This window comes from Heterocephalus glaber, unplaced genomic scaffold, assembly GCF_053883595.1.
Source record: "Heterocephalus glaber isolate CG9 unplaced genomic scaffold, H.glaber_assembly_v1.0 deba00001538, whole genome shotgun sequence".
Taxonomy (NCBI): Eukaryota; Metazoa; Chordata; class Mammalia; order Rodentia; family Bathyergidae; genus Heterocephalus; species Heterocephalus glaber.
The window spans coordinates 32669424-32695718 of record NW_028258333.1 but is presented as its reverse complement, the minus strand read 5'-3'; the positions used below and the strand labels follow the sequence as shown (position 1 = coordinate 32695718).

The window sequence follows — 26295 nt, the reverse complement described above, 5'->3', positions numbered from 1 at the left end:
GCACTGAAGCTGGAATGAAAATCTTTGTAATGAACATCTATGTTGGCTTCATCCAAGAGGCGCAGAAATAGAAATGACTGCAGGAAGAGCACCCAAGCTGTGGGAGCACTGTGATCACAGCCACGCAGGAAATGATGTCTCTCCTACCCTACCTAGCATATTGCTGAAAAGGTTAGGGCCACTGTCTTATACATCTTCTCTTTGATCCTTCCTATACTTATTGTACAACCCTTGAACTGGAAACTCTGCTTGCAGAACTATGTCTGAAAAATCTCTCTCCCACCAGTGCCATGCTGATATTTATGCCCTCAGCAAAGATTAGTCAAATAAATATGCTGCCAAAGAGAACACAGTGTTTGCTCATTGAAATATAAAATGTTCATTTCATAGTCACATATGAACAAGCAGGGAGCAAATGTAGGACTTCAGATTTGCCTGCAAGTAAAACAGATGCAGGTAACGCTGATCTTGCATTTCTGTTGTCTGTCTCTTCTGCTCTATTATATCTCAGAGTTGAAAGGTTTTGCTCTGTTTTCCCTTATAAAATGTTAATTATTAACAGTTCCAAGTTAGTAACGGTTGGAGGCAGGAGCAGAAAAGGTTTTACATTAAATAAAAGGCTATTTAAACCTTAAAACTTTCAAGGGATTTTCTCTCTTGGTAGAAGTTGTACACCAAGCTGGGCACTGGGGATAAGGATGGTGAGTGAGATTACTGTGGTCTCTCTATGCATAACTTGAGGGCTTGAATTTTGTGAGTCTTTACATCCATTAAATGTTTTAATCTGCAGGCCATATATAAACTGAAATATTTGGGATAATAAAAAAATGTATTATCTCATGTGAATGGTAACCCAGAGGTTGGGTTGCTGTTTGACCCAGCTACTTACATATGCCTTCTGGGACAAGTTACTTGCATCTTTCCTCTCTACCATCTTTGATTTTTATCTCTCTTCTGAAACAGATAGCAAAAGCAATGACAGGGTTATCATATCATACAGTAGTGACATCTCAAGAAAAGGAAAGACATCTTGTATCTTATATGTGAATCGAGGAAACTTCCCACATGCTCCTTTGCAAAGTATCTCTTTATTTCATAAATCCTAATCCAATCGACCTGCTTCTGCACCAGGGGTGAAGTCAGGTTTTTCTTGAGAAATGTGGCTTTGGAAGAGAAGAATAAGTACTTGAAAATAATACCAATTCTCATTAGGAAGGAGGGAGAATGAACGGAGGTTCCTAGTTAACCAAGGGTGTTTTCAAGATGCTGTTTTAAAAATCTTATATAAAAAGCACGATAATAATGTTTTGAATAAAATAAATACCTGTAAAAAAGGTTGCATAGAGTCTTAGTTCCTATAATAAAAAGTCTTTAAAAATAGTACAGGGAGGAAGATGGTTGGGAGTGATATGAGAGGCCCAGGTAGAAGAACAAAAATGAGGAACCAGACATGCACAAGGCCAATTCATCACCTTGAGTCAAACCTAGAGTACAGTAACTGCCATCTTCCACTTGAATATTTCTCTCTCCTGTACAATGTCCTGCAAAGTGCTGTGGGACTTTGATTTGGTAAGATTCATGACATGGCCAAAGTATAACATTTCCATAGGCTGTAGGCAGTATAAAGTTTCACTGACTGGAGGGTAAGGCATCACAGTCCTGAAACCACGTTGTTCTTTGTGTTTTACTTTCTGGAAACAGTTTTTCATTGAGTAATTCGAACCCTTAATAAAAAAAAATGCACCGTACATAAACTAAGTTAATTATTCCCTGAAGCAAGTCATGTTTTTCACCTAGACAAAATAAGCACTATAGGCAGGTGTCTAAAAGAAAAGGGAAATCCAAATGAATTACATTTTTAAATAGCCTTAATCCTATTTAGTCAGGAGCAAAGTTTCCTAAAATCTAAAGTGTTGGCTCCTGGTGCCTGTCATCAAGTACTACAGAGTATTCTACTATGCCAGACTTATCCTATAAGCAAAATCCAAAAAAGATTTGTGGAGATGGTCTCTAGGACTTAAAAACAAACTGGGGTTAGTGTATTTTTCTCCAGTCAATGTTTTCATAGAAACTGAAGAAAAGTGACAAGCCAGAGAAGTGTAGAAAGGAAGGATTCAATAGATCCTACAGAAATAAGGCTTAAAAGTTGAGATGAAATGTAACCTAGTTGGCAGAAAAATGAAAGAAAAAGGGTTAATGAAAAGAAGAGAAAATAAAAAGGGGGAAGAAAAGAAAGAAAAGTAAAAAAGACAAGAAAAGATGACATATTAACAGGAAATGCAAGTAGAGAGAGAGGAACTATGAGAAATACAAGATTCAGCTTGTTTTCTCAGTTTTGTTTGTTTGGTTTTTTCCCTGCTGGGTATCAAACCCTTGGCCTCATACATGCCAGGCAAGTGCTCTGCCATGGAGCCACACCCTCAGTAACTCTTGAATGTCCTATTCAAGATTGTCTAGACTCAACTGTGAGACCTAAGACACTGACATCCTTCTGGGTGGAATGAAGAAATGGACTGCAACATACTTCTGACTCTGTCCTCCCTCTTCAAAGTGAGGTATCTGAGCCAAAATTGCAGGACATCTTCCTAGGGAGAAATTCAAGTAGGTGTCATTATACTTCAATCCATCTAGAATTTTCTGTAGCACCTTCAAAGACCCTGGAGAGCTTCCTTGCTATGCTACTAGAAAACAGGAGGAGAATGAATCTAGTTTCTATTAGGACATCTTCACCCCACAAGGTACCTCTCCTTTGTTTCCAAAATTTGACTTATTTTGTTCTTTTCATTGTGTCTGGAAGAGACTCAGTCCTATTGTACTTTCCACCAGAACCACGGACCACTGCTTGCTTACCTAACTGTCTAACAGCCCACAACTAGGCATAATCACAGTCCTGGCAGGTCTAATCCTCCATGTGCCTCCATACCTCTTGTGGTGGTGACACGGTTTCATCCCTCTATTAGCTTTGACTCACATAGCTAACAGAGTTTTCTGATTTTCTCAGAAGGGATCAATAGGGTTTTGCTCTAGTAAATGGGAATCCAGCCAAACCAGACTTTCCTAATTTAGGGAGTAGAATACTCTACATGCATTTTCATGATTGTGCCATCTTATTTCTAAAGGATTCATTGAAATTATAGTTAGAGTACTAATGAATTTGAAGATACCATTAGACTTGAACTTAGTCACTTGCCACATTATCTCATTTAGTTCAAAGCCATGAAAAATGTAATGGCATTTTAGAGGTATTTTCCCATTTGAAATCACTCTAAATTAAAGCCATTTGGAGGAGAAAAGACCTAAGGTATCAAGCTAAGCAGAATTTTTTTTAAATGTAGATATCAGTAGTGAGTAGGTTCTGAGCCTTTTAAGTATTTGGAATTACCTTATTTAAATTTTTTATCCATTTACCTTTTTCCCTTTACCAATGATAACGCATCCCTTACCGACACTTTTTCAGTCCTGAAAATCATGTGTTTTATAGTAATTACTTGAATAAAAGCTTGAAAATCTCTGACAAGTTTTATTTGTGTCATATTGGAATCTTTTAATCTTCTTTTATAAATTATGTAGTCATCCACCTTAACATTTCAATGTTTTAATTGTATTGAAAACTGTAGAATTAAAGAACATCATGAAAAATCCCTGCATAGATTAATGCCTTAAGTTACATTTTTCTCTACTTTCACTGACGTACCACTATTTTAAGAAACTTGGAGAAAAGAAAGTCTTCAGGGGGAAGACAGAATCCAAGCAGTAACAGGAAGACTTATAAAGATAAGATGAATAAAATGTTGCTAAATATTCAAGAATGAGTTGTGTAAGAACTTTGGCATTCTCATTAATGTTGTGAATAAAGAAATAGTTCCTATATTTAACATTTATTCTTTCAAGTTTCAGGCAAGATTATGATTTATTTTCAAGAAAACAGTGCCCATATCTTATAAAATACTTGAGCTTTATGTAGATATATTCTTCAGTGTAGCTTACATCTGACTCAAGAATTTTAGCTTTGAACTCTTTTTAAATAAATAAAGGGAAATACATCTAAAGTCATGCACAAATAATGGTTTGTATAGATGGAAAAGATATAAATGTAACTTGGAAAGCTATTTTGTAAGGTATACATGTTATCTTGCCTGAGCTCTAGACACCCACTGGAAGTCACTGGGTTTTCACGCAAATGTGTTTGCACAGGCTGACTGAGGATATTGCAAATCAAGAGATTCTCTCTGTTCCTTTATTGTAAACTTGGGTTCAATTACTTAAAAGTTATGGGTGAAGTGTAAAGTCACATAATGAACACTACAGAAATCAAAAAGAGACAAATTTGCAAAATTTTTTTCTAAAGTTTTCTAAAGATACAACTTTATAATGCAGAAGTCCTAAATGAATGCTCATCGGACTTTCTACTATTAACTAAGGCCTGAGACAAGGGCATGATAATGCATCAGAAAAAATTCTAATGCAGAAAAAATAATAATTAGAATTTACAAGAAATATTTTTTAAAAATCTGTGCATGGGAAAAACAATAAAATTGTAGCGATCTTTTTTATCATGATGGAGGTTTTCTCTTTGGATTACAGTTGAACATATATCTTTCTTATTTATATATGCCTCTCTATGATGTTTAACTGTCCTCTTTCAGGCAACTGGGCTGTGACATTCAAAGTTAAACTTTTTCTAGCTGTGATGATGCAAGCCTATAATTCCTGACACTGAGTCAGGAGGATCACAAATCCAAGCTCAGCATTAGTGAGGTGCCATTTCAAAACAAAATTAAAAGGGCTGGGATGAAGATCAGTGGTAGAGCTTTGCCTAGCATGGAAAAAACCCTGGGTCTAATCCCTGGTAAAAGTGAGTGATTTTAATATGACACAAATAAGACTTCTCATATTTTTGCCTTACCTGCAGGGAAATCTTGTCTGTTCTATAGTAGAACAGTCCCCATCTCTATGGAGTTTATAAACTGGTGGATCATGATGGAGTGTGCGTGCGTGTGTGTGTGTGTGTGTGTATTGGGGAGGTCAAAGTGTAGAAAAATGATCAGAAGTGTGTTATTTGTTTGGGCATGAAGTCACAGACATTCCAAAAATTGTTTTTCATAGTCCATTAATTTTTAAGAATTATAAGTACTCTTGAGCCAAAAAAAATTAAAGATTTTCAGAAAGCATCTTAAAAATCATTTTCTCATTTGCACATAATATTTTGTGTTTCTACTAATAATCTAAATTAGAATGATAATATAGGCTTAAATGTAGATATTTATCCTCCAGGGGTTTGTATACTTTGAATTATATAAAAGAAGTTGTATGAAACAATAGTTTCTTTTATTGTGAATACTGTATATTACCAGAATGGTAGTGGTCTGAAAATGTAGATTTCCCAAGGAGATTGTATATTAATGGCATTACACCTGTGATTTATCTTGTGCCATCCAACTATGTGCCAAGAACACAGAGGCTCATGAATCAATCTGATATTAGTCCTGATTTTAGTGCTGATAAAACAAAAAACATGTATTACAAAGCTGGTATGATTTGGAGACTACTTTGAGCTCCTAGCAATGTTCATTGAAGTTAAATGAACAAGGATTTGAAATTAGGTTGGTCAACTTCACCATCACACTTCTAGAAAGGATTATCATTAGCAGCCATGTATCAGACTTGAAGCTAAGAGTTGTTTCATCTGAGATAAGGTTTCTGAGCCGAAAAATGATGAAGTGCTACATGAGTGGTGCACATACTTCCTGGAAAACACTAGCCATCATCTGTGCACCTGTTTTAGGAAAGAGTTTCATTGCATGCAGTGATAAAATATATCCTGAACCCTGGAATACCTCTATTCTGTTGGTCAGATCTCTGGAGCATTAGCATATTAACCTCTGAGGGACAGTTTAAAGTATTTACTTTCACTGATTACAACTAAAAAGAAGATCAAAGATAAGATTTTAACACAGTTAATTTTTGTAACATAGGCCTCTTATTTTCTATATAGTGAATTAAGTAACATTTGAGTGAATTAGTATTTGTAATAGACATAAGCATGCCTTCCAAATTAAAATAAAATGTTGTGACATCTGCATTTACCAGATGAGATAATATTTATACTAAATATGTAACCCTAACCAGACACTTGGAGAGTTGATATCAGACATGTGGTAGGGAGGATTGCAATATAATACCTTATAAGTGTGGAAAATTAGAATTGTTTCCCAAAACTTCAAGATATGAAGTAAAACTTTGCTTAATTAAAAATTGGCAGACAGACTATATTTTTGTTAATAGTAGTATATTATTCCCAATAATCATATGTAGTTTACTTTTTAATGGTAATAAACTCAGAAATTTAACAAAATTTTTAATATATTAACTCAGGAGCCTCAGTTAATATAACTAATGAGCAATGTTAAATATAAAACACTCATTGATGTATGTTTCATTTTAACAAGTTTTAGAATTTGAAAACTAGTAATGTCTAAGCATAACACAAAATGAAATGAAAAAAACTGTCCTGGCCTAATTAGACTGAATTCACTAGAATATATAGCCATTCGTGATGCCTGATTATCTTCCTGGGTTCTCCTTTTCTTTGGTAGAAAGAAGGATCATTTTTGTTTGAAAAGGTACTCAAATCTCCTAACCAGCTGCATTTCTCTTTTACATTGTCATTAGGAATTTTTGTATGCCATATAGTGGGTGTGTGTAAGTGTGTATGCCCATGCACATGTATGTGCAAGGATGACTTTTCTAACATTATGTTTTAAAATCTGACAAGGTCATATAAGCTGGGGGAAAAAAAGCAAAAGGTCATCAAAAGGGGAAAAATAACAGAACTACGGTGAAATGGCTCTCTGTCGGCCTTGGTATTGATTCAGAGTGTGTCAAAAGGGTCTTTTGTCATGCCCCTACCACAGCATACTAATTTGCTAGATCAAGTCTGTCAGAATATCGACTGGAAGTAAAGAACTACAGTGGCAGCTTTTGTGTTTCCTCCAGCAGGGAGCCTGTGTGTGAAACAGGATTATCAGGGGGTCATGAAGAGAGTCAAAGGATGTCCATCACTTCCCTTCTGGTAATGTAATGGGGCGGGCGCCTGGGTGTGATTAAGTTGTAGGAGATGGGAGGCATAGCGGTGAACAAATCAGAAACACACACATGCAAATCAGGTTGGCTGCTGTTAACCACATATTTTTAATGAAAAATTCAATAGCAGGCCAAACAAATATCTAAACAGCTGCATTCAGCTAACATATCAAATGGCCTATTCAACATCTTTTCTTGAAAAGCAAATATACAAAACATGGAAATGCTTATTGAGCCTGCTTTTTTCTTTAAATATCCCAGTGCAATCTACAAGTGTTTTTTTGCAGTCTGTGTGCTCCTGGCAAAACTATAAAACTATTAAATATCAATTTGGATTTTTTTTCTCATAAAATATATACAATGTTGCAGCTCAGCCTCACCATTGCTCTTGGTATTATAGAGTTTTGGCTTGGTTCTTTTCACTGGCTTTGTTGCATTAGAAAAATAGCTTCCTTGAGTGCAAAAAAATAAGGTGGAAAATTCATACCTTTTTTAGAATATTGATGCCTAGGAAGAGGTTTTGGAATGTAAGAGTATGGTAAACATATCAATACTTTGTATAGATGTAGATAAAAGATGACATAAGAATAGTTTTATAATAGAAGATTCATTTTGAATCATCCTTGTTTCTACTACCTTAGCACTCTACATTTATTTATTCCCTCATTCAAGAAATGTTGATTTAAGTTTCTACTCTCTGTCAGATGCTGGCTTTATATTGGAGCTACAGAAATGAATAAGAAAAGTTCTCTGTCTTTAAGGCTAGGTGATTATGTAGAAGAATATTTATATTTGTAACTGTGCTTATTTCTATATCAAAAGGCAGACAAAATATCACAAGAAGGGCTGCTATGCCATTAGATAGTTTGGGGAAGTTTGTTGATTAGACCCACCTTTAGAAAACCTTCATCTAGTAGGAACCAAGTGTAAAATAAAAAACTTTCAGGCTATATTGTTTGCAAAGACAGGTCTAGCTCACTTTGTGGGGAAGGAGTAAAGCCTATTGGTACCAAAGACTTGTCTTCCATCCAAAATACCTGAATGAAGGAGCCAACAATCTGAAGAATTCTGGCTCCTGCGTTCTCTTAACTTTTCATTGAGTAGCTACATTTATCTGGGAGATATTAGCAGAAATAGTCTCTTTCTTATCATTTTTAATTCATGTTAATGAAGCTCCTGAATCTGACTACAATGAGAAGATCTTTAGCTAATCTGTCTAATAATTCAAGAGACAAAGACCTGATTTAATGCATCCTTGGGGGAGTAGGGTTTTTTTGCTTTTAATACAATTTATCTTGGTTTCTCCCACCCCTGTCACTCATTCTCAGCTTTCTCTGTTAGGACTTATTCTCCTAACCTTGTGTGCTACAGTATAGGTGTTTTTCCCCTCCAAAACTCATGTGGAATCTTAATCCCCAAAAGCATATGTCAATGGCACTAGAAGATGGGTTCTTTGGAAGTCAGCTAAGATTTGATGAAGTCATGAGAGTATTGCTTCCATAATGGTGTTAGTAGCTTTGTAAGAAGAGAGACCCAAGTTACTAAGCTTGCTCTGTCACACCATGTGATGTCCTTTGTCATGTGATGATGCAGCAATAAGGCACTCACCAGATGCTGAAAAGATTCTGCCATCATCCTATTAGAATTCTTATCTTCCAGAACATGAGTTGAATAAATCTCTCTCTCTGTTCTTCATAAATTACCAGTCTGTGGCATTAAGTTACAGCAACTGAATACAGACTAAGTTGAGCAAAGGTGGAGGTCCCTAGGTCTTTTCACCTCTCTACATAAACTCTTATGATTATATTCACTACCATAGATTTACTTGTCTTTTTTATATCTCATAGGTTTCATGCTTATGGTGTACAGTTTTATTTCCCTGGCCCAAGTCCTTTGATTAATACCTGATAGGGAGGTTAACTTCATGGATACAAAACTCCCTTCTCTCCCAATCATTGTGAACTTAGTAAATGTATCACTGAGTATTTTGTTGCTAAGGCCATTCCTTTTTTTCAGGCAGTAGGGTGTAGGGGACAGGGGAAGGGGACGTTACCAGAACCTCTGCAGTGAGTCCTGGTCTCCTGCGAGGCACGGCAGCACACAGCGAATTACAGGAAAGGTAGAAAAATGAGACAGAAGAAGCTGAGCTTTGGGTCTGATCAGTACTGCTCTGGGTGGCAAAGACAAAAGCCCCCAGCTTACCACACCTTTTATTCAGTACCTTGTAACAAATGACTTGCAGAGAATTCAGTACATCGGGAGAAACAAATGTAACAAATGACTTGCAGAGAGTTCAGTAGTTCACATTGGGATAAACAAGGTGTAACAAAAGGCTTGCAGAGAGTCAGTACATCTCGGGTAAACAAGATGTTAACAGTCCAAGAACAACGAGGAACTGAGCAGATGTTTGTTCTCCCAGGGTTTCTTGTCCTGGAGAATCAGAGCATCACTGGATCACTGAAGTCTCAGTTGTGACCGGAGGCCAAACTGGAGTTATTCTGTAGCTTGGCTGTAGGTAAGAGAACTAGGCTAACCAAATGATTTTTCCCTAGAATTATGTAGCATTGCTCCCAACAGTAGGGGAGAGGGAGTGAATCGTGATTCATAAATTTCCTCACCTTCAACAAGGCATAGGAAATCCAGCAATAATTGCTGAAGGCCCTACCTCCAAAATAAATCTTCAATTTGTTCGTATTTCTCTAAGTCCACTGCTACTACCCTAGTTAAAATATTAACTCTCAGCTGTCTTACTATAATAGTCTTCTAACTGGTCTTGCAATAATCACTGTTTTTGTTGTCATTGGTGCTGGATTTCAAACTTGGGGCCTTGTGCATGCCAGATATGCACTCTATCACCCAGCTATACACCCAGATCTTCCAATATTCCTTCTTACCCCACTATAAGCCATTATTCAAGTATTTGTCTGAACTATATAAAAATCATATGTATCTAATAGCTTTGTGCAGCAACAAAGACATTCAGCCTCTTCAGTGAACTTCTGACTCTAGGCCTCTACCAATGTAGAGCTTAGTTTGATATATGTACCTACTTTTTTAATATAATCAGATATTGTCTCTGTTACTCAAGTCTCAATCATAGATCATTTAAATCATAATAAAACACTGAGCTACCACTGTGTGTAGTTATAGGTCCTTTTCATGTATGGACTTGCCTTTATCAGATAGCTCTGTTATCCTTACCTTATAAATGAGAAAACTGGGGTCAAAAGAAGTTAATAATAAGGAAAAAATTATAGGACTGGTAAGTAAATTCCTATAAGTTTGTCTCATATTTTCAGTACACACATTATGCGAGTCTATACACATTACACTTATTGTATAGTTATTACTTTATTTTTACAGAATACAATGGAATAGAAATAAGGATAAATCAAATATTTAAGTTACGTCTTTCTGTTACTATTAATTCTTCAGATGTCAACCAAATAAAGCATATTAATAAGAATAAATAAGTCAGACAAACTTCACAACTTCTTTCTAATTAGTTCACAAGATATTTTAACTTGAAGAATGCTTAAAACACCTTAGTGTCATTCAGCAATTCAGTTTTGAAGACTTCCAACAGCCTCTGATTTTGCTTATGTTTTTTAACTTTATGTTTGATATTTTTATCATTTGTAACCCTATTTGAAAGAAAACCTATAAAAATAAGAAATCACAAACTAAAAATTGAAAGAGATCAGTTAGAACCAAGATCCATCTGTATGAAAATATGCTAAATGGTTTCAAAAGTTCCCTTCACAAAAATGGAAGTTGGATTCCTTAGAGAAAAACAACTTCTAGCCTCAGCTAGGATCTAAAGGGAAATACACTTAATATTTTAGGATTGAGCTGCCAGCTCAGCCACACTTCCAGAGCTGCCTCGGGCTGACTACACCCTGCTGAGTCCAGCTCACTCTACTCAGTTGCAACCAGGAGACCTAGCTAGTAAGGACCACCCTCCCCGCCGCCTCTGGCCTCTTCGCTGTGCAGCTACTTGGAGCCACACTGCAGAGGCACAGGGGGGCATAAAGGCCATTGTCCTGAGCTGCAGAAGTGAACAACAGAGAGAGGGCCTCTCTCAGGCTCCCTGATGAAAACTGGAAAAATGAAGAGAATCTCTGCAATAAAGGCACACCAGACCACCATACTTGGTAAGCTGGAGAGATCATCATCTCCCATTGGAAGCTGGACTATCTTCAGGGCAAAGGCAGTTGGAACCTGCAATAGAACCTTGTAGAGTTTAAACCTCCAGGAGGACAGGGAGCTCAACTTGGGACTTACAGCCAGAAATCTGCCTGATTCTCATAGGTCTGTGACTGGCTTACTGAGACTCATTGACATATAACTGCACACTGCTGCCCACATTGTCTATTGTGACAGCAGAGACATACCCTGAAGGAGGCCCTTCATTTTTATCTTTTATTTATTATTTTCAAAACTACCACTATTTTTTTTGCTCTTATTTTTAATTTTTTTCTTCTTTGCTACTCTTTTAAAATTTTTATTTTTCTCTTTTTTCTTTCTTTTCTCTTTTCTTTCTCTCTGCCTCACTCCCTTGTTGTCCCACATTGTTCATCCCCCTTTGTGTTCCTCTTATGGCCCTAATACATATATCTTATATATTTTTCTTTTCTTCTCTTTCCTTCTCTTATCTGTGCCCTCTGCCTTCACTGCTAACCTTCCCACCCTCTCCAACTCCTTCTAACTCCCTATCCCGAGGGATAAAGCTACTATATTCTTTGTTCACTATAAGCATATGTTGGGTTGGTCCTTGATTTTGATTTAATTCGCACAGTTGAAGGTGATAGATTAATAACTACCACAAATTGTCATTTTCTAAGAGTTACTTGATCCTATTGTGTTGCTGATTGTATCACTTGGGCTAAGGTGTTGTGATTGATCTAATCAGTTGTCCTTCCTGGTATAATGAAAATGAGACAGCCTTAGTGCCATTAGAGACTCAAAACCTAAAGACTAGCTATATCTGGAAGACACCTCTGAGAAGCAATCATTCCATAAGTGTTCTAAATACAACAACAAAGAAACTAACAATAAGCAACTTCAAAATATCAACCCAGGAACTAAACCAAGGACAGTACCAAAAACAAAAATGACAAGGCATTTAGGCAAGGCACCAAGTCAGACTCCCACCCCATAAAAGGCAAATTCTGGGGGAAATGAGGTGGAAAAGTCTAATAATCAACCACCTGGACAACCTGAACTGATAGCACAGGAAGTAACAAAACCGATGAATGAGGCTCTACAAAAATTCAAAACAGAAAGAATCACCCAGATAACTACAGAGATGGTGAGCAGAGTGAAAGACATGATTAGAGGCTCTAGAACAGAAACATTAAAAAAAATAGATGAGATCAGAAACATGCTGGAAGCCATGAAAGCCCAGCATAAGAAAGAAATGAAAACCATGAACCCCCAACATAAGAAAGAAATGGAATCCATAAAACAGATTCAAACAGATATTCAGGAGATAAAAAACTCCACTGAAAGTATACAGAGCAGATTAAGGGAATCTGAAGAAAGAATATCAGATATAGAAGACAGGATTGAGGTTAAGGACCATGAAAACAGAGATCTCTTCAAAATAGCAAGGGATCATGAGAAATCAACCCAGCAGCTGCTAGATGATGCAAAGAACAACAACATAGGACTGATAGCAGTCCACAAAAAAACAGGAGAAAATACAATTGACATAAAAAAACTGTTCACAGAAGTAATAGTAGAAAACTTCCCAGAGGTGTAGAATTGGACATACAGATAAGTGAGGCATATAGAACTCCAATTAGCCATGATCAAGAAAAATCTACATCTAGACATATAATAGTCAAGATCCCAGAAACCCAACAGAAGAACAAAATCCTACAGGCAGTTAGAGAAAAGAAACAAATCACCTATAAAGGAAAGCCCATCAGAATCATGGCATACTTCTCAATACAAACCCTCAAATCAAGGGGAGCCTGGAGTGAAGTATTTCAAGCCCTAAAAGAAAATAACTTCCAACCTACACTGTTGTATCCTGCAAAATTATCTTTCAAAATCAATGGGGAAATTAGATACTTACACAACAAAGAATACCTGAGAAATTTCATGAACATCAAACCAGCACTCTAAACAATTCTAAACAATATCCTAGAAAAAGACAATGAAGGTCACAATTGCATGAGGCCCAACAGAGGGAAGCCACCAGGCAAGGTAAGAAACTAAAGGGAAAGGGGGAAAAAATAAGAAATAAAAGAGCCAGCAACAGCAAAACATCATGACAAGGATATCAGTATCTATCAATTATAACTATCAATGTCAATGGCCTCAATTCAGCAGAAATCCAGCAGAGAACCAGAGGATCATCAATACCTACTTTGAGAAACTGTGCTCTAATAAAATGTAAAACACAGAAGAAATGGACAGATTCCTAGATACTTACAAATTGCCAAAGTTAAATGAAGAAGATATAGAAATTCTAAACACCCCAATTACAATGAGTGAAATTGAAAATGTAATAAAAATATTTACAACAAAGAAAAGCCCAGGTCCTGATGGGTTCACTGCTGAATTCTGCAAGACATTTAAAGAAGAACTAATGCCATTACTCTTTAAACTCATCAAGGAAATTGAAAGGGAAGCAAGGCTTCCAAATTCATTCCTGGAAACAAGTGTTACTTTGATTCCAAAATCAGAGAAAGACCCAACCCCAAAAGGAGAACTACAGGCCAATCTCCATAATGAACATAGATACAAAAATCCTCAACAAGATACTGGCAAACAGAATACAGAGTGTCATCAAGAAGATCATACACCCTGACCAAGTAGGATTTATCCCAGGCATGTAAGGATGGTTCAACATTCGTAAATCAATAAATGTAATATACTATATTAACAGACTCAAGGACAAAAACCATATGATGATCTCAATAGATGCAGTTAAGGCACTTGACAAAATCCAACACCGATTCATGATAAAAATGCTACAGAAAATTGAAATAGAAGGTCTTTATCTCAACCTGATTAAGGCTATCTATGGAAAACCAACAGCCAACATCATACTAAATGGTCAAAAACTGACAACTTTTATGGTAAAATCAGGAACAATACAAGGATGCCCACTTTCACCACTCCTATTCAATATAGTTCTGGAAACATTAGCCACAGCAATTAGAAAAGAGAAAGAAATAAAAGGAATAAAAATAGGAAAAGAAGAAGTTAAACTGTCATTATTTGCTGATGATATGATATTTTACATAGAAGACCCAAAAAACTCAGCCAAAATACTTCAAGACTTAATTGACAGATTCAGTAGAGTAGCTGGATATAAGGTCAACAGTCAAAAAATAATAGCCTTCTTATACACATATTGCAGATTCACTGAGAGAGAAATTCAGGAAGCAATTCTTTTTAAAATAGCATCCAAAAAAATGAAATATCTAGGAATCAACCTCACAAAGGAAGCAAAAGACCTCTACACTGAAAACTGCAGTATTCTGAAAAAGGAGATCAAGGAGGATACAAGAAAATGAAAAGACATCCCTCGTTCCTGGGTAGGAAGAATCAATATAGTGAAAATGGCCATACTTCCAAAACTACTATATAGATTTAATGCAATGTCGATTGAAATTCCAATATACTTCACAGAACTAGAAAAAACAATCCAAAAATTCATTTGGAACCAGAAGAGACCTAGAATAGCAAAAGCAATTCTGGGCAACAGAGACATGGCTGGAGGTATCACAATCCCCAACTTGAAACTATACTACAAATCTACTGTGATAAAAACAGCATAGTACTGGCAAAGAAACAGACCCAAGGATCAGTGGACTAGATGAGAACATGCAGAAACAACTTCAGAAATACTCAGCCACCTCACCTTTGACAAAGGAGTCAACCACCTTCATTGGAGGAAAGATAGCCTATTTAATAAATGGTGTTGGAAAAACTGGATTTCAACCTGCCAAAGATTAAAACTGGACCTATACCTATCACTACGCACTAAACTAAGATCAAAGTGGATTAAAGATCTAAATATTAAAACAGAAACACTAAACTTGCTGGAAGATAAGTTAGGTAGAACTCTTGAAGACATTGGCATAGGAAAAAACTTTATGAACAAAACCTCAGTAGCACAGGAACTAGCAGAAAGAATCAACAACTGGGATCTCATCTTATTAAAAAGTTTCTGCACTACAAGAGAAACCACCAACAGAGCTAAGAGACAATCTACAATCTGGGAAAAAAATTTTAGCAGCTGTACCTCATACAAAGGACTACTATCTAGAATACATAGAGAACTGGAAAAAAATCAGACCACCCAAATTTAAAGACCCAATTCAAAAATGGGCACCTGAAATGAACAGACATTTCTCAGAAAAAGAAGTAAAAGCAGCAAATAAATATATGAAAAAAATGATCAACATCACTGGTCATTAGAGAGATGCAGATGAAAACAACACTGAGATTTCACCTCACCCTGGAAAGAATGGCTGCTATCATGAAATCAACCAATAACAAATATTGGCAGGGCTGTGGGGAAAGAGGAACACTGTTCCACTGCTGGTGGGAGTGTAGACTGGTGCAACCACTTTGGAAATCAGTATGGAGATACCTCAAAGAACTAGAACTGGAAGTCCCATTTGACCCAGCTATCCCCCTGCTGGGTATCTTCCCAAAAGAATTAAAAGAATCATACCACAGAGATATATGTGCACCCATGTTTATAGCAGCACAGTTTGTAATAGCTAAAGCTTGGAAACAACCCATGTGCCCATCAACTGGAAACTGGATAAAGAAGATGTGGTTTTTTTTATAAAATGGAATACTACTCATCATGAAGACTGAGAAAGTAGAGACATTTATACCTAAATGGATGCACATTGAGGCCATACTCATAAGTGAAATAAATAGGACACACGTGTAAATACCGAATAGTTTCTCTAGTGTGAGAAACTGAAAGTGTAAATAAGGATTAAAATGAATAATTGATAATTTGAAATAGGAAAAGATCCAAAGGTGTACGGGTGGTGGGAGGGGAAGGGGAAAGGAAAGAAGGGAAAGGAAAAATTATGAGAAAAGAAAAAAATGGAAATGAAATCTATGTAAATAGGGAAAGGTGGAGGGGGTGAAGGGTGCACAGGTAATGCGGAAAAAAATAAGAACCAAGATACATCATGTATAGGTACAAGCACCCAATAATAAATGTCAATGAATTGTGTACCTAAAATGTACCAATAAAATAATTTAAGGAAAAATAATAAAGACAAATTCACATAGAAAAATATATTTTAGGATCAAGAGAGGAGAATATTTTCCATAATTTCCTAATGCTATGGAAAAGGAAATCCAGCTCAGTCATGGTGGACTAAGCCCAACCCTTCCAACTCTGACAGTTATGACTACTGCCTACTATAACATAGCATCCTTCCACCCACCAAATTAAAAGAATTATGATGCTCAGAGATTATGGGAGAAAGAGAGAAAGGGGGGAGAGAAAGAGGCATGCATATGTGGTTACTTAAGAAATACCGAAACTGTTTGAAAAATAAAATAGTAAATGATGCCATATTAAAGAAAACTCCCTCAGTGCCTCTCACTATTATTATTGTAGACCCAATGACATTATCCAAAATCATGCTGGTTCTGTGCCATTTATAAGAAGAATTTCAAGTTGAACTAAAAACCTAAACAGCGTTTTATTTAAAAGATTGAAAAAACTGAGCTATTTCTTTTCTTTTTAATCACAATGAAAAAGATTAAAAGGCCTTTTTCTTACATATTTATAAGCCACATAATGTCACATGACCACAAGCCTTCAAGATTATTCAAAAAATCTAATCTATAATTTCTCAAATAAAAACATTTTCTAAAAGTTTGCCTAAAGGGTTGTTTTTGTATTTTCATTAGTACATGTTTGCAGTACATAATGTTTACATTCCTCATGGGGCATTGGTACACACACATAACATATCTTAATTCCTTTTTTCTTCCTGTTTTCCTTTCCTCCCTCCCAACTCCATCCCTTGATTCTCTTCTTTTGAACTACATTTGTGATCCATGATGTTTACATTCCTTATTTGAGCAGGTTTATCATTGTCATTGAAAATTTTACTTATTTATTTTTAAATATGAAAGTTCTTTGATCATGTCTCTTTACAAAATTGATTTTTCAAAGGTTCATCTGTATTCCCATGAGCTAATGGAAAATATTAATGAAGAGAAGCAAAATACAGGCACATGCTGAACTTCCATTTGTGAGAGCAAGTTAAGTCCTGAGAATCCAGTCCCTTCTGAAAGGAGATCAAAGCCACACAACTCAACACATGTTTGCGATATCTAATTTATATCAGGACTAGATGAATCCAGATGCACATTGAGTCCTACATCTTGAACTATTTTCCAAATGTTTGAGACTTAATAAAATCTAAACTCTACCTGGCACCTTTAGGTTAATTTTAAAGCAATCATTATTCCTCAGGAAACTAAAAACATATGTCTCTGATTTGTTCACACTTAAGTCATCAAAATATTATTTTCCTAAGTGATTTGATATCCAAGAAACTTTTTGAAATATTTTAAATGATCTTTTCCCTGAAGGTGGGAAATTAGGTTCTGCCTAAGGAATTTGGATAATTCTTCTTCTAGGGTAGGCTTCCATAGTCGTGATGAAGACAACAGAGATCTTAAGTAAAACCAGACAGTAACCCGGTTAGTGACAAGCTGTGTATCCTTCTGCATCAAGTGTCCACACTAAGCTAGTCACTTCCTTCCCAAATCAAGAAACCAAATCCTCTATCTTCTGCAATAATCAGTTTATTAACAAGGAAAGTTTTCGGATATTCGTGGAGAGAGACAAGCTTTGTTATGGTCCCCATTCCTCCATCTAGTATTATGACACTTTCGAGAAGACTCTTTACTTCTTTGGGCCTTGTTTTTCTCATGAGCAAAATTCCAGTAACAGGCATTATCATTTATTGAAGGAATTGGGCTATAAACATTCCTACCAACTTTATTCCTAGAAAACATTGATGAAGCACTTAGAGTGTTCTAAAGAACAATTCCAGAAGTGGTCAGAAGAAGCAAAAGGTGCAATGTATGTGCCTGTTCTTAATTAAAATAAATATATCAGAACAGATAAAAACTTATTTTTAAACCTCTAATAAATCAACCAGAAAATTGACAGTGTATTTTTAATGCCAGTTCCAAGGGATTCTGATTCCTACAATATTATTGCGTTTTCCTAACCCTACATTCACCTTTGCATTGATCCTTCTATAATCTAGTCTTCAACAGCAGCCTTAAAAAAAGTCGTATATTAATCCCACATGTAAACATCCCAGTGGCTTCTGATTATATACAAAGAAAATTCCATGTCCTCACCAGAGCCTAGGGCAATGTCCCAGCAGACCTGGATCCTGGCCTCCTTCTTGACCTCAACTCTGACCACTGTGCTGAACTCACGTGCTTCCTGTCCTAACACACTCATGGGCTTGGTTCTTGCTGCCCCCTCTGCCTACAATATTCTTTTTCCAGAGAGTCCATGGGTAACTCCCTCCCCTCACTCCAGTCTCCATTTAAGTGCTACCTGCTTCATGAGGTAGTCCCCAACCACCATAATCAAAGGATGTCTTGAGGTACTATTACTTTATTCTGTTTGACTTCTCTTCTGATCTTTCTTACTCCTTAACATTATATATATTTGGCATGTCCTAGAGTCATTTGTTCATAAGCCTTGCCTGATAATCGAGAAATATTTGTTGAATAAATAAAAGGTACACCTTTTAAAAGTATAGAGTTTAGTTTTAGGCAGCTTTAGACCCACAACAGAACTGAACAGAGAGTGCTGAGATTTCTCATATCCTACTTTCCACCTCACATGCACAGCCTCTCCCATTTTCTACACCTTGCAACAGAGTGGTATATTTGTCACAACCGATAAACCATACTGACACATCACCATAAAGCAGATTCTGTAGCTTATATTAGGGTTCATTCTATGAGTCTGGACAACTCTACAGTGACTAGTATCCCACACTGTAACATCATACACAGTAGCTCCGCTGCTGTGCTCCAGCTTTTGAACCCTCTCTCCCTCCTAATGCCTAGAAAACACAGATCATTATTATCTCAAAAGGTGTACTTTACAATTACATGCTATACAATAGCTTCAAGTCAATGCTAGAATCAGTTGTACTGCATCTTCAGCAATGCTGACTTATTAATATATCTGATTTATAAAGGAAATTTACATATAATTTTTCACAGAACACAATGTTTATGACTAAGAGAATATTCTTCGAACATCACTCTTCTATTGCTAGATCAGTGTTCATGCTATTAGCCTATTTTCTATCTGAGGTGTATATCACTAAAAATTAATTGGTAGTAAGGACTTTTAAAAATTAACTGTCTAATCATCATATATGCTGCATTATTTTCCAGTTTTTTGTAAATACATTGATACTATTTTAAAATTTTTATTTGACAAAATTTAGCTATCATTATTATGATTCTGTGGTAAAATATGAATGTTTGCTTAGTTTCTTTTGGTTCCTTATGGTTCCACATAAAGGTAAATATTTAAAAGACAATTATTTTTATCTTTCTTATTGTACTTTGCTACTTAATGATTACTGATAAAAAATAGAGAATGGTCACAATGTAAGACTATTATTAATAGCCTCAAAAGTTCTTTAACTGAGAAAAGTGTATGCTTCAAGCTCTGCTAATTGTTCCATTCCACAGGTTCTTTGCATGTTTCTCCTCAAGTTCAGTTGCTTATTGAATATATGAAGTTATTTTGAACTGCCAAACTAATGTTAAAGTTTAGATTCATCATTTTTATCTTAGAAGGGATTATCAATCGATTTTAGAATCCACTTGATTTATATTTTCTGTAGTTTATGATCAAAGAAATTGTTTATGTCTTTCTTAAATTTACTTTGGTCATTTTCTCTCTGTTTTTAATTATTTTTATTGGTATGTTTTATGTATACAATAAAATGCCATTCATCATTGGAAATTTGCACATTTATATAATCTCTCTTGGTTCTTATTTGTGCCTCATTCCTCTGCCCTCCCTTCAGCTCCTCCATCCCTCCATATTTACAAAACTTTGTTTCCATTTTTTCATTTTCTCATGTTAATTCCAGTCCCTTCTATCCTTTCCCCTGGCCCTCCACTTTCCCTTCCCCTTTGCCCCTTTTTTTCCTATTTCACAATATCTATTATACCTTTTAATCCTTATTTACACTTTCAGTTTCTCACACTAGAGAAACTATTCCATATTTACACGTGTGTCCTATTTATTTCACTTAAAAGTACCACCTCAATGTGCATCCATTTAGCTATAAATGTCTATAATTTTTCATTTTTTATGGCTAAGCAGTACTCCATTTTATTTAAAAACCGCACATTTTCCTTATCTAGTCTCCAGTTGATGGGCAATTGGGCTGCTTCCAAGTTTTAGCTATTACAAATTGTGCTACTATGAACATGGGTACACATATATCACTGTGGTATGATTCTTTTAAGTCTTTGGGGAAGATAGCCAGCAGGGGAATAGCTGGGTCAAATGGGACTTCCAGTTCTAGTTCTTTGAGGTATCTCCATACTGATTTCCAGAGTGGTTGCACCAGTCTACACTCCCACCAGCAGTGGAGCAGTGTTCCTCATTCCTCACAGCCCTGCCAGCATTTGTTATTGGTTGATTTCATGATAGCAGCCATTCTTTCTGGGGTGAAGTAGAATCTCAGCATTGTTTTCATCTGCATCTCTCAAATGACCACTGATGTTGAACATTTTTTCATATATTTATTTGCTATTTCTACTTCTTTTTCTGAGAAATGTCTGTTCATTTCAGATGCCCATTTTTTGATTGGGTCTTTAAATTTGGGAGGTCTGAATTTTTTTTAAGTTCTTTATAGCTTCTAGATAGTAGACCTTTGTCTGAGGAACAGCAAGTGAAAAATTTTTTCCCACATTGTGGGTTGTCTCTTCATACTGTTGGTGGTTCCTCTTGCTGTGCAGAAGCTTTTTAATAAGAAGAGATCCCATACAATGATTGTTTGTGCTAGTTCATGGGCAAATGAGGTTTGGTTCATAAAATCTTTTCTTACAACAATATTTTCAAGAGTTCTACCTAAACTCTGTTCTAGCTGGTTCAGCGTTTCTGTTTTAATATTTAGATCTTTCATCCATTTTGATTTTAGTTTAGTGCATGGTGAGAGATATACATCTAGTTTTAGTCTTTGGCAAGTTGAAACCCAATTTTTCCAGCACCATTTATGAAAGAGGCTATCTTTCCTCCAGTGAGGGTGTTTGGCTCCTTTGTTGAAGATGAAGGGGCTGAGTGTGTCTGGAGTTGTTTCTGCATCTTCTGATCTGTTCCACTGGTCCTCAGGTCTGTTTCTTTGCCAGTACCATCCCGTAGCTTTGTAGTACAATTTCAAGTTGGGGGTTGTGATTACCCCTGCCATGTCTCTGTTACCTAGAATTGCTTTTGCTATTCTGGGTCTCTTCTTGTTCCAAATGAATTATTGGATTGTTTTCTCAAGGTCCATGAAGTATGCTGCTGAGATTTCAATTGAGATTGCATTGAATCTGTATAGCAGTTTTGGAAGTATGGCCATTTGCACTATGTTGATCCTTCCTACACAGGAGCAAGGGATGTCTTTCCACTTTCTGATATCATCTTCAATCTCTCTTTTCAGAGTGCTATAGTTTTCAGAGAAGAGGTCTTTGATTTCTTTTGTTAGGTTGATTCTTAGGTATTTCAGTTTTTTGGATGCTATTGTGAAAGGAATTATTCGCCATATTTCTCTCTCAATGAGTCTGTTGTTCATGTAGAGGAAAGCTATTGATTTTTGTGTGTTGACCGTGTATGCAGCTACTTTACAGAATTTGGCTAAGGCTAGAAGACTTTTGGTGGAGTTCTGGGGTCTTGTCTATAGAGTATCATGTCATCTGCAAATAATGACAATTTGACTTCTTCATTTCCTATCTTTATCCCTTTTATTTCTTTCTCTTGTCTAATCTCTTTGGCTGTTTCCAAAACTATATTAAACAGGAGTGGTGATAGTGGACATTCTTGTCTTGTTCCTGATTTTAGTGTGATGGACTTCAGCTTTTGACTATTTAGTATGGCATTGGCTGTTGGTTTTTCATAGATGGCTTTTATCAGATTGAGGTAGAGACTGTCTATTCCAATTTTATGTAGGGTTTTTATCATAAATGCGTGTTGGATTTTATCGAATGCTTTTTCTGCATCTATTGAGATGATCATATGGTTTTTGTCCTTGGCTCTATTGATATAGTGTATTGATTGATTTGCATATGTTGAACCATCCCTGCATCCCTGGGATGAATCCCACTTGGTCATGGTGTATGATCTTCTTGATGATCTTCTGCATTCTTTTTGCCAGTATCTTAGTAAGGATTTTTGCCTCTATGTTCATTAGTGAGATTGGCCTACAGTTCTCTTTTTTGGTTGGCTCTTTCTCTGCTTTGGGGATTAAGGAGATGCTTGCTTCCAGGAATGAATTCGGGAGTATTGCTTCCCTTTCAATTTCACTGTAGAGTTCAAATAGTAATGGCAGTAGTTCCTCTCTAAATGTCTTGCAGAATTCAGCAGTGAAGTCATCAAGGGCTGGGCTTTTCTTAGTTGATAAGTTTTTAATTAAATTTTCAATTTCATTGATTGACCTTGGATTGTTTAGAATTTTCAGGTCTTCTTCATTCAACTTTGGTAATTCATACTTACCTAGGAATCTGTCCATTTCTTCTGTGTTTACCATCTTATTGGTGTATAGGTTCTTGAAGTAGATATTGATGATCCTCTGGATTTCTGCTGGGTCCATTGTAAAATCATCCTTTTCATTCCTAATTGCATGGACTTGGGGCTTTTCTTTCCTTTTCCTGATAAGGTTGGCTAAGGTTTTAAAAATTTTTTTTTCTTTCAAAAAACCAACTCTTAGCTTCATTGATTATTTGTATCATTCTCTTAGTCTCCATTGTATTGATTTCTGCTCTGATCTTTATAATTTCCTCCCTTGTATGAGCTTCGGGGTTGTCCTGCTCTTCTTCTTCTTGAAGCTTGAGGTTCAGCATCAGGTTGTTTAATTGGGCTCACTCTGTTTTCCTGATATGACTATTCACTGCTATGAATTTTCCTTCTAAGACTGCTTACATTGTGTCTCACAGATTCTGATATGTTGTATTGTCATTGTCATTTAATTGCAGAAACTGTCTGATTTCTTCTTTAATTTCCTCTGTGACACATTGGTTATTCACAAGTGTGTTGTTCACTTTCCATGTTTTTTTGAAACTCTTGAGGTTTCTTTTGCTATTGATCTCCAGTTTCATCGTACTGATAATAAACGGGATAACTTCAATTCCTTTGCACTTACTTAAACATGTTCTATGAGTGAGTGTCAGGTCTATTCTGGAGAATGACCCATGTGTAGCTGAAAAGAATGTGTATTCTGATTTTGTGGGGTGGAACACTCCGTAAACATCTGTTAAATTCATTTGTTCAAGAGTTTGATTGAGTTCTAGTATTTTGTTGCATATTTTTTGTCTGGTTGATCTATCTATTTGTGACAGTTGGGTATTGAGGTCCCTTACTACTATTGTATTAGTGCTTATTTGATTTTTCATATCCATTAGTATTTCTTTTATATAGTTGGGTGTACTAGTGTTCTGTGCATAGATATTTATGATTATCATCTCTTCCTCTTGGATTGTTCCCTTTACAAGGATGCATTGTCCTTCTTTGTCTCTCTTAATCAGTGTTGGTTTGAAATTCACTTGGTCTACAAGGAGAATAGCTACTCCTGCTTTTTTTCGGGTTCCTCTTGCATGGAGTATTGTTTTCTACACTTTACTTTTTAATCTGACTTTCTTTTTGAATTAAGTGTGTTTCTTGTATGCAGCATATTGTTAAATCTTGCTTCTTGACCCATTTTGCCAGTCTATTTCTTTTGATTGTTGCATTGAGACCATTAATATTGATGGTTATAACTGATATGTATTGATTTATCCTTGTCATGACTTTTTCTTTTTGCTGGATTCTCCCCCTTTGCTTTAATTTCTTGTGGTGTCTGATGGATTCATTGTGCTGGGATTCCTGGGGTTGTGACCCTTGTTTTCCTTTCCTCAGATATTGTCTAAAATTTTTTGGAGTGCTTGTTTGGTATTCATGAAGTTCCTAAGGTGCTCTTTGTCATGAAAGTATCTTATTTCTCCATCAATTTTGAAAGATAGTTTTGAAGGGTACATCAATCTGGGTTGGAGGTTGTTTTTCTTTAGGGCTTGAATTACATCACTCCAAGCTCTTCTTGCCTTGAGGGTTTGCATTGAGAAATGTGCCATGATTCTGATGGCTTTCCTTTTATATGATTTGTTTCTTTGCTCTAACTGCTTGTAGAATTTTGTTCTTCTTTTGGTTTTCTGGAATCTTAACTACTATATGTCTATGTGTAGATCTTTTTTGATCAAGGCTAGTTGGAGTCCTATATGCCTCACTTTTCTCTATGTCAAGTTCTTTTCCCTGCTTGGGAAGTTTTCTGCCATCACTTCTGTGAACAGTTTTTTATGTCATCTGCACTCTCTCCTGTTTCTTCTTTGACTCTGATCATTCTTATGTTATTCTTCTTTGCATCATCTAGCAGTTGCTGGATTGATTTCTCATGGTCCCTTACAATTTTAAAGAAATTTTTATTTTCCTGATCACTAATTGCAATCTTATCTTCTATATCTGAAATTCTGTCCTCACATTGGCTCATTCTGCTGTGTAAACTTTCAGTGCAATTTTTAGTCTCCTAGTAATCTGTTTGCATCTGTTTTATGGATTCCACTTTTTTCCTATGTTGGGATTCCATTATGTTCCTCAGCTCCTCTATTTATTTATCTGTGTCCTGTGCAGATTAATCATGTCTTGCACTATGGGCAAAATCTCTGCTGTTATCTGAGACATTATTTCTGGTTTCATTTTTTCCAGATCTTGTTTTGTTGCCAGTTCAGGGAGTCCAGGTGGTTGAGTATCAGATTGTTCCATCTCGTTTCCCTTTGAGGTTGCTTTAGGTGATCTGGAAATCTGGTTTTGAGACTTTTTTGTATGTCTTCTCATTTCAACGCGGGGTGGGGGGTAATGTGTGCTGCTGGCACCCCCATGGCTCACCTCCTTGGCACCTGGGGTGGTGGTACAACACCACGGAAGGTTCCTCTTTGGTCATTTTCTAATATCTTTTGTATTTTAAGAGTTCCTTCATTTATTCACTCAGTTATACAACAGGTATTTGTAGGACACTCAACACCTGCAAAGCCTGTGGTAGGTCCTCTAAAAGATCTAAGCAACTGGATGTTATCTCTGTCCACACAAAATTTACACCCTATTTGGCAAAAGAAGACAAATGTGGTGATGATGATGATGATGATGATGATGATGATACAAGGTTGAAAATGACATTAGTATACCCTGTGAGTTGAAACACAGAATATTTGTTAATTATAGGTAAATGATGAAGAAAGACTTCATGGGAATAGGGACTTCTGACTGATATTTCAAAAAGAAAAATTGGATTTACAGATATAAAAAGGAAAAGGATTCCAGGGAAGACCAATAGTGTGAATAAAAAGCACAGAATTTTTAAATCCCTGTATTTATTAAATGTTTATAAAATATCAAGTGCTATGGAAAGCACTTACAAGCATCAGTGGCATGTTAAAAAATTATAGAGCCTTGTCAGGCTAAGTATTTGGGCTGCTAATCTATAATAACAATAATCAATATTGATTGAATACTTATGTTGCAACATAGGTAGTGGCTTGTTTTATTCAGACAACACTCTGAGATGGTATATTATCTGTATCTTACATAAGTGAATATTGGAGGACAAAAAATTTAAAAATTTGATTAAGTTCACTGAGCTAATGTGTGAGAAGCCAGAATTCAATGCCAGGGAGACAGACTTCAAAGACTAGATCCTAATCGTTACATTGAAATTGCCTCAGTGTAGGTAGATAATAAGAAGGGAAGAAGGTATAAAAGGTTTTTGAATGTTAAATAACACTGACATAAACTAGGGTATAAGAAATTTATTCAAAAGTAGTTTAAGAAAGTTTAAAGAGGGAAAGAGATCAAAAGCGCAGAAACCAGTTCAAAGGCTTTTAAAGTAGTCTGGGGGAAAAAGTCATAAAGACCTCAACTTA

General features: G+C 36.1%; 1 long non-coding RNA gene across 1 annotated transcript in view; it reads left to right on the top strand.

Annotated features, from left to right (window-relative positions):
• Positions 1-662: 662 nt before the first annotated feature.
• Positions 663-26295, top strand: part of LOC147824550 (uncharacterized) — a 123051-nt gene continuing 97418 nt past the window's right edge. Inside the window, exons 1-3 of the long non-coding RNA XR_015442267.1 lie at positions 663-701; positions 6997-7072; positions 9503-9598. This is a non-coding gene — a long non-coding RNA (uncharacterized LOC147824550). The remainder of the gene's footprint in view (positions 702-6996; positions 7073-9502; positions 9599-26295) is intronic.